This window comes from Salvelinus fontinalis, chromosome 24 (genome assembly GCF_029448725.1).
Source record: "Salvelinus fontinalis isolate EN_2023a chromosome 24, ASM2944872v1, whole genome shotgun sequence".
NCBI classification, from domain to species: Eukaryota; Metazoa; Chordata; class Actinopteri; order Salmoniformes; family Salmonidae; genus Salvelinus; species Salvelinus fontinalis.
In genome coordinates, this window is record NC_074688.1 from 2,136,001 (window position 1) to 2,148,610 (window position 12,610).

A 12,610-nucleotide genomic window follows, 5' to 3' on the forward strand; every position below is an offset into this window, starting at 1 on the left:
TCTCAGAGGACCTGAGCCCTAGGACCATACGTCAGGACTACCGGGTATGATGACTCCTTGCTGTCCCCAGTCCACATGGCCTTGCTGCTATTCCAGTTTCAACTGTTCTGCCTGCGGTTATGGAACCCCTACCTGTCACAGACCTGCTGTTTTCAACTCTTAATGATCGGCTATGAAAAGCCAACTGACATTTATTCCTGATTATTATTTGACCATGCTTGTCACTTATGAACATTTTGAACATCTTGGCCATGTTCTGTTATAATCTCCACCCGGCCACCCCTCATAGCCTGGTTCCTCTCTAGGTTTCTTCCTAGGTTTTGGCCTTTCTAGGGAGTTTTTCCTAGCCACCGTGCTTCTACACCTGCATTGCTTGCTGTTTGGGGTTTTAGGCTGGGTTTCTGTACAGCACTTCGAGATATTATCTGATGTACGAAGGGCTTGATTAAAATAAACTTGATTCCGAAGACCGATAAAGACCCCTCTCTCATTGACAATTGGAGACCAATTACTTTATTAAATATTGATTACAGGGGGGATCACGTGACCCTTGAACGAGATGGCCGCATGAACTAGGAGCTCCGCACAAGTAGTTTCCAATTCCTAATCTTACCTCCACTTCAAGTTTAAACTCATTTAGCTTTAGTCAAAAAGTTATGGCGGCTTCAAAAGGCAACACTACAGGTGACATTTTTACCCGGACTCGAGTACTAGCGACGGAAAAAGCCTCCAAGAAGCAGTTAGCTTCAGAAAAAGCTAGCGCCATTAGCCAGGAGAAAGAGGACCCGTCCCCCCCCGAGGCCCAACGAATGCCAACCTCGCACTCTGTCGAAGACATCTTTTCTGAGCTGAGATCCCAACGTACAGAACTCAACACTAAACTAGATGCCATTAACGCTCAGCTCAGTGCGATAGGGGGCAAGGTGACAATCCTGGAAAATGCTTTGCCTGACATAAACAACAAGATAACCATAAACGCGGGGCGCCTGGACGAGGCAGAGGGGCGAATCCTATCCACGGAAAACTTATTGACAGACGCCATGGAAACAATAGCATATGCTAAAAAAAAAATAGAGCAGCTGGAAGAGAAAACAGAGGACCTGGAAAACAGGGGGCGAAGGAATAATTGTGTTCTATTAAATCTGGGCGAAAAAGAAGAGGGAAACATGCCACTGATCCGCTACCTGCAAGACAAACTTCCCGAGTGGCTCCACCTGTCCACCGACAGGCCCATAGAACTCGAGAGAGCTCACCGAGCACTGAGGCCCCCACCAGCAGCCAGACAACCACCGCGCCCAATCACCATACGTTTCCTGAGATTCACCGACAAGGAACGAGTCCTACAGGCGGCGAAAACCAACACCATTACAGTGGGAAACGCCAAACTCATCTTACTCCAGGACCTGTCAGCTGGAATACGCCGAAAGCGCCGAGAGTTTGACGAGGTGAAGAAATGCTCCATTGACCGAGGCATCTTTAGGGGATTCAAATACCCAAACGAGCTCAGGATTCTTCACCAAGGAGCCCTGCGACACTTCAAAACTCCCGAAGAGGCAAAACGTTTTTTGAAAGACAACCCCGGTCAATGAGAAATGGACCATTGACTAAATGCGATTACTGTTATTACTAAAGGAGGTAAGACAACATATAGCCGATATCCAAAGACCCACCGCGCTGCTAAATTTCATTATAGCCGTCCAATCTATATTTATGTTCCTTTAGCTGAGAGGGATAGGCCCCATATTATAACCTAGGCCTACTGTATGTAGGCTGGGCTATTGATTTTATTTTCTCCCTTTTTTAATGTGGTCTGGATGGGGGCTACGTTGGCAGTTACTCAATGCGGGCGGAGAGGATGAGGCATTTCTTTGGTGGTGAGGGGGAGACGTTGTGCGTTGCTAACTGTTCCCGGTCTTTTTTTTTGTTGGAACACAGAATTGTAACTGAGCGGGGAGGTAATAGATCCAACGGGATATGTCGAGTTGTTTGGGAACTCGGCTGTGGTGTTCAGAGATTGTTATTTTATGTAAACTATTTATTTTCCTTTTATGTGAACGCAGCTGTAACTACTATCCACCTTTACCCAGAGATGACTTGCACTAAAGTTCGATTACTGTTCGATGACGATGACTAGTACCTTAAATCTATTGACATGGAACTGCCACGGTCTAGGCCATGCAATAAAACGGAAAAAGATACTATGTGCTCTAAAAAAAGAAAAAGCAGACATCGCGCTATTGCAAGAGACACACCTCTGTGATGCTGAACATGCCAAACTCCGCAGAGCTTGGGTGGGACAGGTGTATTTCTCATCTTTCAAATCCAACAGTAGAGGTACAGCAATACTTATCCATAAGAATGTTCCATTCATAATTGACAAAAACATATCTGATCCGGAGGGGAGATTTATTTTGATAACTGGGTCACTGTATGGGCAACCAATTACTATCTTAAACATATACGCCCCTAACACAGATACTCCTGCTTTTATGTCGAAAATGATAACTCTGTTCAATGAGCATTGTGTTTCCTTTGGAGTGTTGGCCGGAGATTTTAATTGTACCCTGAACCCAACCCTAGACAAATCATCTCAAGCCACCACCACAAATCCTAGATCTGCAAAGATGTTGAACTCTCTTACTAAAGAGATGGGACTGATAGATATCTGGAGAGAGACTAATAGCTCAGCTATGGACTATACATACTACTCTAATGTCCATAACACCTACTCCCGTATAGATTACATTTTTATCCCAAAGAGTTTCATAAATTCAGCCACGTGTACAATCGGACCCATAGCGCTTTCGGATCACGCCTTTGTCCACCTCCGCTTTGACCTCTGCAAAAACATCCCGAGATCAAAGAGCTGGAAATTCAACACCTCCATGCTATCAAACGAAGCATTCCATACATTGGTAACTACATGGATAGACAACTACACACAAGACAACAAAGATTCTCCTGTTTCTCCGGCCACAATGTGGGACGCTGCTAAAGCCACACTAAGAGGTCATCTAATTGCATATGCTTCCTCTAAGAAAAAAGCAATGGAAGCACACAGGCTAGATCTGGAGAGGGAGCTGGAACGCTGTGAAAAAGTACATAAACAATCCCCAGACAGCACCTCCTGGAGTCAACTTAAAGCAGCCAAAGCCAAACTGAATTTGGACTATACTCGGGAGATAAAAAAAAAAGTTTTCTTTACTAAACAGAAATACCATGAGTATAGCAATAGGCCTAGTAGATTGCTTGCTTATCAATTAAAAAAAGAGCAGTCAGAGCGTACAATTATGGCTATCCGAACAGCAGAGGATGAGGTCACATATGATCCAAAAAAGATCAATTTAACTTTTCATGATTTTTACTGCAAACTATATACCTCTGAGAGAAAACACACGGAGGCAGAACTCCACTCCTTCCTAGAGGGAATCTCGCTACCTAAACTATCAGAGACCGACCAAGAAGATCTCAACTCCCCCTTCACTCCTGAGGAGATCCTGGAGGCAATTACCTCCATGCCACCTAACAAGTCCCCAGGCCCAGATGGATTCCCCAGAGAGTTCTACAAAGCTTTTTGGTCCCAGTTTAGCCCTATTTTCATGCCAATGCTGGAGGATTTTTGCAAAAACGGAGTTCTCCCAGACTCAATGCACACAGCTCGCATTACAGTGTTGCTCAAAAAAGACAAGGACCCCCTATCCTGCTCCTCCTTCCTGCCCATAAGCTTGTTGGATTTCGACTACAAAATAATTACCAAATTGCTCGCCAAAAGACTAAACACTCTTCTTCCCAAAATAATAAAAGCGGACCAGACGGGATTTATTAGAGACAGATACTCTTCTGATAACATTCGCCGTCTTTTTGATATTATTGATCAAGTAAACGCACAGAAGACCCCTGTCCTGCTGGCTTCACTGGATGCTGAGAAGGCGTTCGACAGGATGGAGTGGAGCTTTCTGTTCTCAGTCTTAGAGAAGTTCAACATGGGCCCAAACTTTATTAAATGGATCAAATCACTATACTCTCATCCAAATGCCATGGTGACTACTAACGGACTGAACTCTGACAGATTCCCTTTGGGACGGGGCACAAGACAAGGGTGCTCGCTGTCCCCCCTGCTCTACTTGTTGGGGGCGGAGCCTCTGGCAGAGTTGATAAGGAGCAATCCAAGTATTATGGGTGTTCCTGCAGGCGGCCTGCAGCACAAGATTTCGCTTTACGCGGATGATGTCTTGCTCTACATATCCAACCCTGAGAAATCCCTTCCTCCCATTTTAGATACAATTGCTCAGTATGGCACGTTTTCAGGTTATAAGATTAATTTTAACAAATCCACTGTCTGCCCTCTCAATATTACACTCACCAGTTCTATGAAGACACTATGCCCATTCCAATGGAAGACACAGGGGTTTCAATACCTTGGGATATTCATAACACCAGATCTGAATAGGCTTTTCAAAGAGAATTATCTTCCACTCCTGGATCAAATCAAGAACAACCTCCAAACCTGGATCTCCCTCCCAATTAGCTTAGTAGGAAGAATTAATGTAATCCGTATGAACATCCTCCCTAGACTGAACTATTTATTTCAGATGCTCCCATGCTATCTCCCAGCTTCCTTTTTCAAAACAATTAACCAAAGCATCACCAAATTTATATGGGGCAATAAAAAACCTAGGATCAAGCTTTCCACTCTATCGAAACCTGAATCTAAGGGTGGTCTTGCCCTTCCCTCCCTTCAATTGTACTACTGGTCTGCCCAAATCCGCAACATGCTAACATGGATCACAAACAGACAAGAGTCAACGTGGAGCCAGATAGAAGCCCAATCTTGTGGTTCATTGCCACTAAGCTCAACTATATTCATTGATAACTTTAGTGAAGTGGGCAACATAGCCAAAACATTTGTGATTTACAGTACCCTACGAGCGTGGAGGGACTGTAAGAAATACCTGGGCATCTCCTCCCAAATATGTTCTCACTCGCCTATAGTAGGCAACCCAGACTTGCCAAAAGCCCTGAGAGATGCCAACTTTAATCTTTGGCATACTCTAGGAATCAGGACCTTTTCAGACCTATTTCATCAGAAGACCACTACACTGAAATCCTTTCAAGAGCTCTGCAATGAATTCAATGTGCCAAGATCCCATTTTTTTAAATATCTACAAATTAGACATGTCATCTCCTCATTTACTTCCAAGAGGAGGTTTAGAACTCAGTTGAATGAAGTTGAAACCCTTCTTGTCACAGCACAATCCATTAAAGGCAAAATATCCTATATCTATAGACTCCTTTCTGAGAAAGGAGGATCCTCCTTTACTCCTTTGAAAATAATATGGGAAAAGGACCTTGGTCTGACTATCAGTGATGAGTTATGGGCGGAGGTTTGCGACAGGGTATACTGCTCCTCTACTAATGTAAAAATGAAAGAATCTAATTACAAATTTTTGTACAAATTTTATTACACTCCCCTGAGACTCCATAAAATGAAAACAGACATTTCTCCTAACTGTAATAGATGTACCTCTGAAAGTGGAACCTATATGCATGTATTTTGGAGCTGTAGAGAGATTGACAGATTTTGGCAATCTATACATACTGCTGCACAGAAAATACTAGATGTACAGTTTGATATGACCCCGTGTCTCTATCTTCTTAATGCCCAGCAGGACTTTGTTCTTGATCCTGACAGAGAAAATTTGCTCATGACCATTACATACTTTGCTAAGAAATGTATTCTTCTATTGTGGGCCTCTAATACTTCTCCTACATTTAAAATGTGGATTGACCAGATTGTTGACTTTCTCCCTCTTGAAAAGCTCACTTATGACCTCCACAAGAGACAGCCCAAGTTTGATAGACTCTGGTCTCCACTACTCAACTATATTTCAAATTGGATGGAGTGAATGGGGGAATCAGGGAGATGAGCAGATGCGTGTTGTGTAAGGTGCTGTAAAATCTAAAAACTAATTATTGGCTCGTCATCTCAGCTAAGGCTGGAAATAGCTAATAAGAACCTTGATAGTACTGCTGCAAGTTCTATAATTTAAATTTTGTTATAATTATTATTTGTGTGTGTGTGTGTGTGTGTGTGTGTGTGTGTATGTATATATATATATATATATATACATATGTGTGTATATATATATACATACATATATAAAACAATTTTTTATTATTATTATTATTTTTTAATTTTTTTTTAAGTCACATCTGTGAATGTGGAATGTGTTTGGTTGGTTGATTGAAAACTTAATAAAACTTTAAATTGAAAAAAAAATAATATATTGATTACAAATTGATTGCTCGGGTTTATGCCAAAAGATTAAAGAAAGGAATAGCTACCATTATAAATGAGTCTCAAACGGGATTTATGAAGGGCCGTCACATAAGCTCTAACATTCGTTTAATCTTGGACCTTATAGATTATTCAGATGCAATTGACTCAGATGCGGTTGTCTTATTTTTGGACTTCTGTAAAGCCTTTGAATTGAACATGAATTTCTCTGTAGGTCACTTAAACTTTTTGGATTCAGTGAAAGTTTTATCAAAGTCATTCGCATGTTTTACAAAGATATAAATATTTCTGTGTTACTAAACCTTAATACTTCCAAAAGATTCAGTATCAACAGAAGTGTACGACAGTGATGCCCAATTTCGCCATTTTTATTCATTTTGGTTGTGGAACTTCTATCTCTAGATATTCTGAATAATGCAAATTTGTATGGCTTAACCATTTTTAAAGAAATCAATATTTTAAAGAAATCAACATTTCCCAACTGGCTGATGATACTACTCTTTTCTTATTAAGAGACAAAGACCATGTCGCCCATGCCCTTAATACTTTAACTGCATTTTCTATTGCATCAGGATTAATGCTGAATGTTTCTAAATGTGAAATCTTATGTTTATTTGACTCTGATGATAAAGAAATATAAAATATTCCAGTAAAGGACTGTGCTAAATATTTAGGAATACATCTGTCAAAAAACCACTTAGTCAGACAACATATGAATTTCTCTCCTAAAATTAAGAAAACCAAAAATATATTTAATAATTGGCTACAAAGAGATCTTTCTATACTTGGGAGAGTTATTCCACTCTTTTGTGGAATAATTCAGACATAACTGTAAGGAATAAGTCATTGTTCTACCCCAACTGGCATGAGAGGAATATTGACTTTGTTCTTGATGTTTTCGACAACAAGGGTAATATTCTCACATATGAACAATTTATAACATTGAAAGAGTTTCCAATACCTTTCAAAGAGTTTATTTCTGTGATCAAAGCCGTTCCCAGTGGTCTAACTACACTAATGAAAACTCATTTTAGCTTTGGTAATGATCACAAAGTTTATCCAGAACATAGATTGGAAGGCGTGGGCTTACTTGAGAAATCTTGTTGTAATAAATATATAAGACAAATTCTTCATTCACAAAACCAACTTACACAGAGAGGAATTTTTTCTGGAATATCCTTATTCCTGACATTGTCTGGAAGAATGCATGGTTAAGTCCTTACAAATATTGTATACCAAACAAAGTTAAGGAAGTGCACTTTAAAATTGTACATAAGATATATCCATGTAATTCTATGATATCCAAATTTGTGGCTATTGATGATATCTGCGTTTTTTGTGAAAAAGAAGGTGAGAATCTGTCTCACTTGTTCTTTGAATGTAAATTTGGGTCAGAATTTGGGGAAAACCTTGCAAAATACTTATTTACCATTATGAACACTGCCTGTGTTTTTGGCATGAAAGATATAATATGTTACTATTGCAATGATAACAAGACCATTGCAATGATTGTGATTTTTTTTTATTCTTGTGGCCAAATACTTTACACAAACAAAAATTCCAAAATTCTATACCAAAATTACACATTGTTTTGATTGAATTTAACTATTTTATTAAAACATTAACCTTAGTGAATAACAACAAGAATAACATTTTCCTGAATCATTATAATAAGATTTTTTCAGAGTGATTACAATTGCACTAGAATTGTTAACTTTTTTATTACTTGATATTTTTTGTATGTTTTAGTATTTTTTTCGTTAATACCTGCGTTCTGTTTTGTATGATGTAACAATGTAAATTGTCGATCTGTATTTTGAATAAAAACAAATAAAAAAATTACGTAGTTATTACACTATTACTCGTATTTCATGTCATAACGATTCATCGATACGTATGCTACGACGCTGGTAAAGTTTTGTCTCGCGCAAAAAATAAATAAATAATAAAAAGTTTTGTCTCGCGCACCTGCCCTTCCCCAAACTCTGGACAGTGCTGGTCATAAAAAAAAGCTAGCTAGCTAGCTAGCTGATATATGCAAACAATGGCCTTCCCCCAAAACAGCAAAACGATATCTGTTTCAGTAGCTATAGTTAGCTAGCTAACTATCTAGCTAGGTGTCATCATCTAAAATACCCGTCATTTATAAAACAGTTCTTATTTGATTAACGGTGGTCGGACCGTTTTATGTGAAGCTAGCCACAATAAGGGTTAGTCACAATTGTGGAATTTGCGGTAAGCCTTCAAAATAAAAGAATGTCATTGACAGATGCAAATGAATACAAATAGTGGAATTATGCCATAATTGAACAGATCATGCTAAAACGAGGTTAGAATATTGTTATATAAAATCAACAAAAGACAATAGCTAGTTAATTAGACAAAACTATGTTGAAATCACCCTGAAAGTATTAGACTTTAGAATAGCATAGGGGTCATACTTATTTCACTGCACATACAGGTTTACCTATGAATTGTGGATCAATGACATGGGGTATCAGTCTACTCAGTGATACCCAGAGAAAACCCAGAGCGTCGTAGCTCTTATTGCGGGACTCCACTGTGAATTGAGACACATTTATTGTACCAGTCAACCAACTACGTGTATTGAACACTATTCCAGAGGAAAAACAATGCAACGTGTATGTTTTGGATTCTGAGAAATCTATTGGACTATGGGAAAAAAGTACTTGGGTACTGAGTAGACTGATACCCCATTTCATTGATCTCCAATCCAACCCTATTTAAAATTGGTGGGTCCCCTGTGGGACGTTTGAGCTAACGTAGGCTAATGTGATTAGCATGAGGTTGTAAGTAACAAGAACATTTCCCAGGACATAGACATATCTGATATTGGCAGAAAGCTTAAATGATTGTTAATCTAACTGCACTGTCCAATTTACAGTAGCTATTACAGTGAAATAATACCATGCTACTGTTTGAGGAGAGTGCACAGTTTTGAACATGAAAAGTTATTAATGAACAAATTAGGCACATTTGGGCAGTCTTGATACAACAGTTTGATCAGAAATGCAATGGTTCATTGGATCAGTCTAAAACTTTGCACATACACTGCTGCCATCTAGTGGCCAACATCTAAATTGCACCTGGGCTGGAATAATACATCAAGGCCTTTCTCTTGCATTTCAAAGATGATGGTACAAAAAAAAACTGCATGTTTTTTTCTTTGTATTATCTTTTACCAGATCTAATGTGTTATATTCTCCTACATTCCTTTCGCATTTCCACAAACCTCAAAGTGTTTCCTTTCAAATGGTACCAAGAATATGCATATCCTTGCTTCAGGGCCTGAGCTACAGGCAGTTAGATTTGGGTATGTCATTTTAGGCGAAATCGGGGGAAAAAGGGGCCGATCCTTAAGTAACATTATCTAGTCTAAATATGGCATGATTCCACCAATTTTAACTTTCTGCATCACTTTCAACAAGGAACCTTTATTTTGAAGGCAAACCGCAAATTTCACAATTGTGGCTAGCTTCACAACACATACCAGGTCCGGTCAAGCGTCACTAGCCAGATGAAGCTAGGTGGTTGTTTATAAGGTTAGCTTAGGGAAACAGGGTTAAGTAGCTGGCTAGCTAGTTTCTTTTCTTTTCTGAACTTTAGTTAAATTTCAATAGGCGAACAACAAGTGGCTACCTAGCGAATACTTACTCACAATGATTCCTAAATCATTGCTAAGAATATTGAAAATGACTGCAGTTTCTACTGGTCATTGTTTCCAGGCGGGTTGCATTGGTGCTATCTAGGTACCAAGCTAAAGCTAGCTAGCTACTCCAGAAGTTGCTAATAACATATGTATCAAAAATATTTGCACATTTTATTGATCCTGCTCGTTTGGTGGTGCTTGGCTTGCACGTGGAAATTCAGCACACACAACATTCTATAATATAATTGTGTTATTTGACGTGTCAAATTAAAAGCTTATTTGATGTGTCAAATATTGTTGTTTGACGTGTATCTTTTTGACACGCAAAGACCCAAACGGTGTTCCATAGAATTTTGTTATTTGACCTGTCAAATTAAAAGCTTATTTGACGTGTATCTTTTTTGACACGCAAAGACCCTAAAAGCGTTCAATAGGCAAGGATTTGATTTCAGCAACCCCCTGGTTGCCAGCTCACTTCCTGCAGAACGGGGAATTTGGAACTGACAACCCTCTGGTTTCTTGCTTACCTCTCTAACAGCTAGGCTGCCTGCTGTGATGTAGGTTTGTGCCTCCAACTATGAATACAGTTGAAGTAATGCAAGTTTGATGCACTGCAACTGAAAAATAGAACTAAGTGCGTTTTTCTACACTTGTTTTAGAATGCAAGCTCAAGTGGGGTTTTTGTTTTTCAAGACACATGACACATGCATTATTTGGATATCCATTTCTATGGTCTAAAATCTATACATCCGTGTGGAGTTGACTGGCATTGCTAGAAAGGGTGAAAAACTCACATTGATAAAGCTACCATTACGCATGCATTTGCATACATTATATGAAGTAAACTAAACCCAATGCAGCAAAGCCGCAATGGCATATGCAAGTCCTGCCCAGACGAAACCCCTAACCAAGCCCCTGCACACCCTTGGCACTTTCTCTAAACATGCAAGGATTTGATAGGTACAGTGGCGATTTTAGCATTTGCCTTCAGAACAGACACAATTCGTATGGGCGTTCCATAGGGATGCTGGCCCATGCTGACTCCAATGCTTTCCACAGTTGTGTCAAGTTGGCTAGATGTCCTTTGGGTGGTGGACCATTCTTCATACACACGGGAAACTGTTGAGTGTGAAAAACCCAGCAGCACTGCAGTTCTTGATACAAACTGGTGCGCCTGGTGTAACAGCTTAACTTTAGTCCGTCTCCTCGCCCCGACCCGGGCGCGAACCAGGGACCCTCTGCATACATCAACAACTGACACCCACGAAGCATCGTTACCCATCGCTCCACAAAAGCCGCGGCTCTTGCATGGGGAACCACTAATTCAAGGTCTCAAAGCGAGTGACGTAACCGATTGAAGCGCTATTAGCGCGCACCACCGCTAACTAGCTAGCCATTTCACATCCGTTACACTCACCCCCCTTTCGACCTCCTCCTTTTCCTCAGCAACCAGTGATCCGGGTCAACAGCATCAATGTAACAGTTTAACTTTATGGCGTCCCCTCGCCCCGACTCGGGCGCGAACCAGGGACCATCTGCACACATCAACAAAGCATCGTTACCCATCGCTCCACAAAAGCCACGGCTCTTGCAGAGCAAGGGGAACCACTACTTCAAGGTCTCAAAGCGAGTGACGTAACCGATTGAAATGTTATTAGCGCGCACCACCGCTAACTAGCTAGCCATTTCACATCCGTTACACTGGCACCTACTACCATACCCCGTTTGAAGGCACTTCAATCTTTTGTCTTGCCCATTCACCCTCTGAATGGCACACATACGCAATCCATGTCTCAATTGCACCAAGGCTTAAAAATCTTTCTTTAACCTGTCTCCTCCCTTCATCTACACTGATTGAAGTGGATTTGACAAGTGAGCTCAATAAGGGATCACAGCATTTACCTGGATGTCACCTGGATGTTTTGTAAAGTTTTGTACACTCAGTGTATATCTGGCACACCTGGCTCATGTGGTTGTGCATTCTACATCACTATGAGAAATGCAGGGCATAAACTACAATTATATTTCATACAGGAATGGTCATGCAAAATGTTCCACTAAAACCCCATTGAGTTGTTTGGTGGCCATATTGGAAAAATGGCTTCTGTGGGGTTAATGAGGGAATTCTGTGATGGCCCTACAAATCTTTTTAAAACCCCGTTCTAGCTGTGTGTGTGCAATTTGGTGCCTTTATCGCCAATGTTACAATCCAAAACATAGCTGCCCCATTACATGGAATTCTATGGCTAAGCTTCCAACATTCTAATGTCATTGGTACAATATAGGATTTTAAAACAATAGTTGTAGCTTTGCTTTCAAAGTTGATTATATTGGGCCTCTCGAGTGGCGCAGTGGTCTAAGGCACTCCTGCGGCAGGCTGAGTGCAATGCATGCTGACACAGTTGCCAGGTGTATGGTGTTTCCTCTGACGCATTGGTGCGGCTGGCTTCTGGGTTAAGTGGGTTGTGTCTCGACCTTTCCCTCTCCCGAGTCTGTATGGGAGTTGCAGCGGTGGGACAAGACTAACTACCAATTGGGGGGAAAAAAAGAAGTTGGTTATATAATTTCATGATCTTTTAGAACTTGTCAAACATTGCTTAAAATGTATCAGTGTTTCCTTTTTAAAGCCATTTATACAGGTA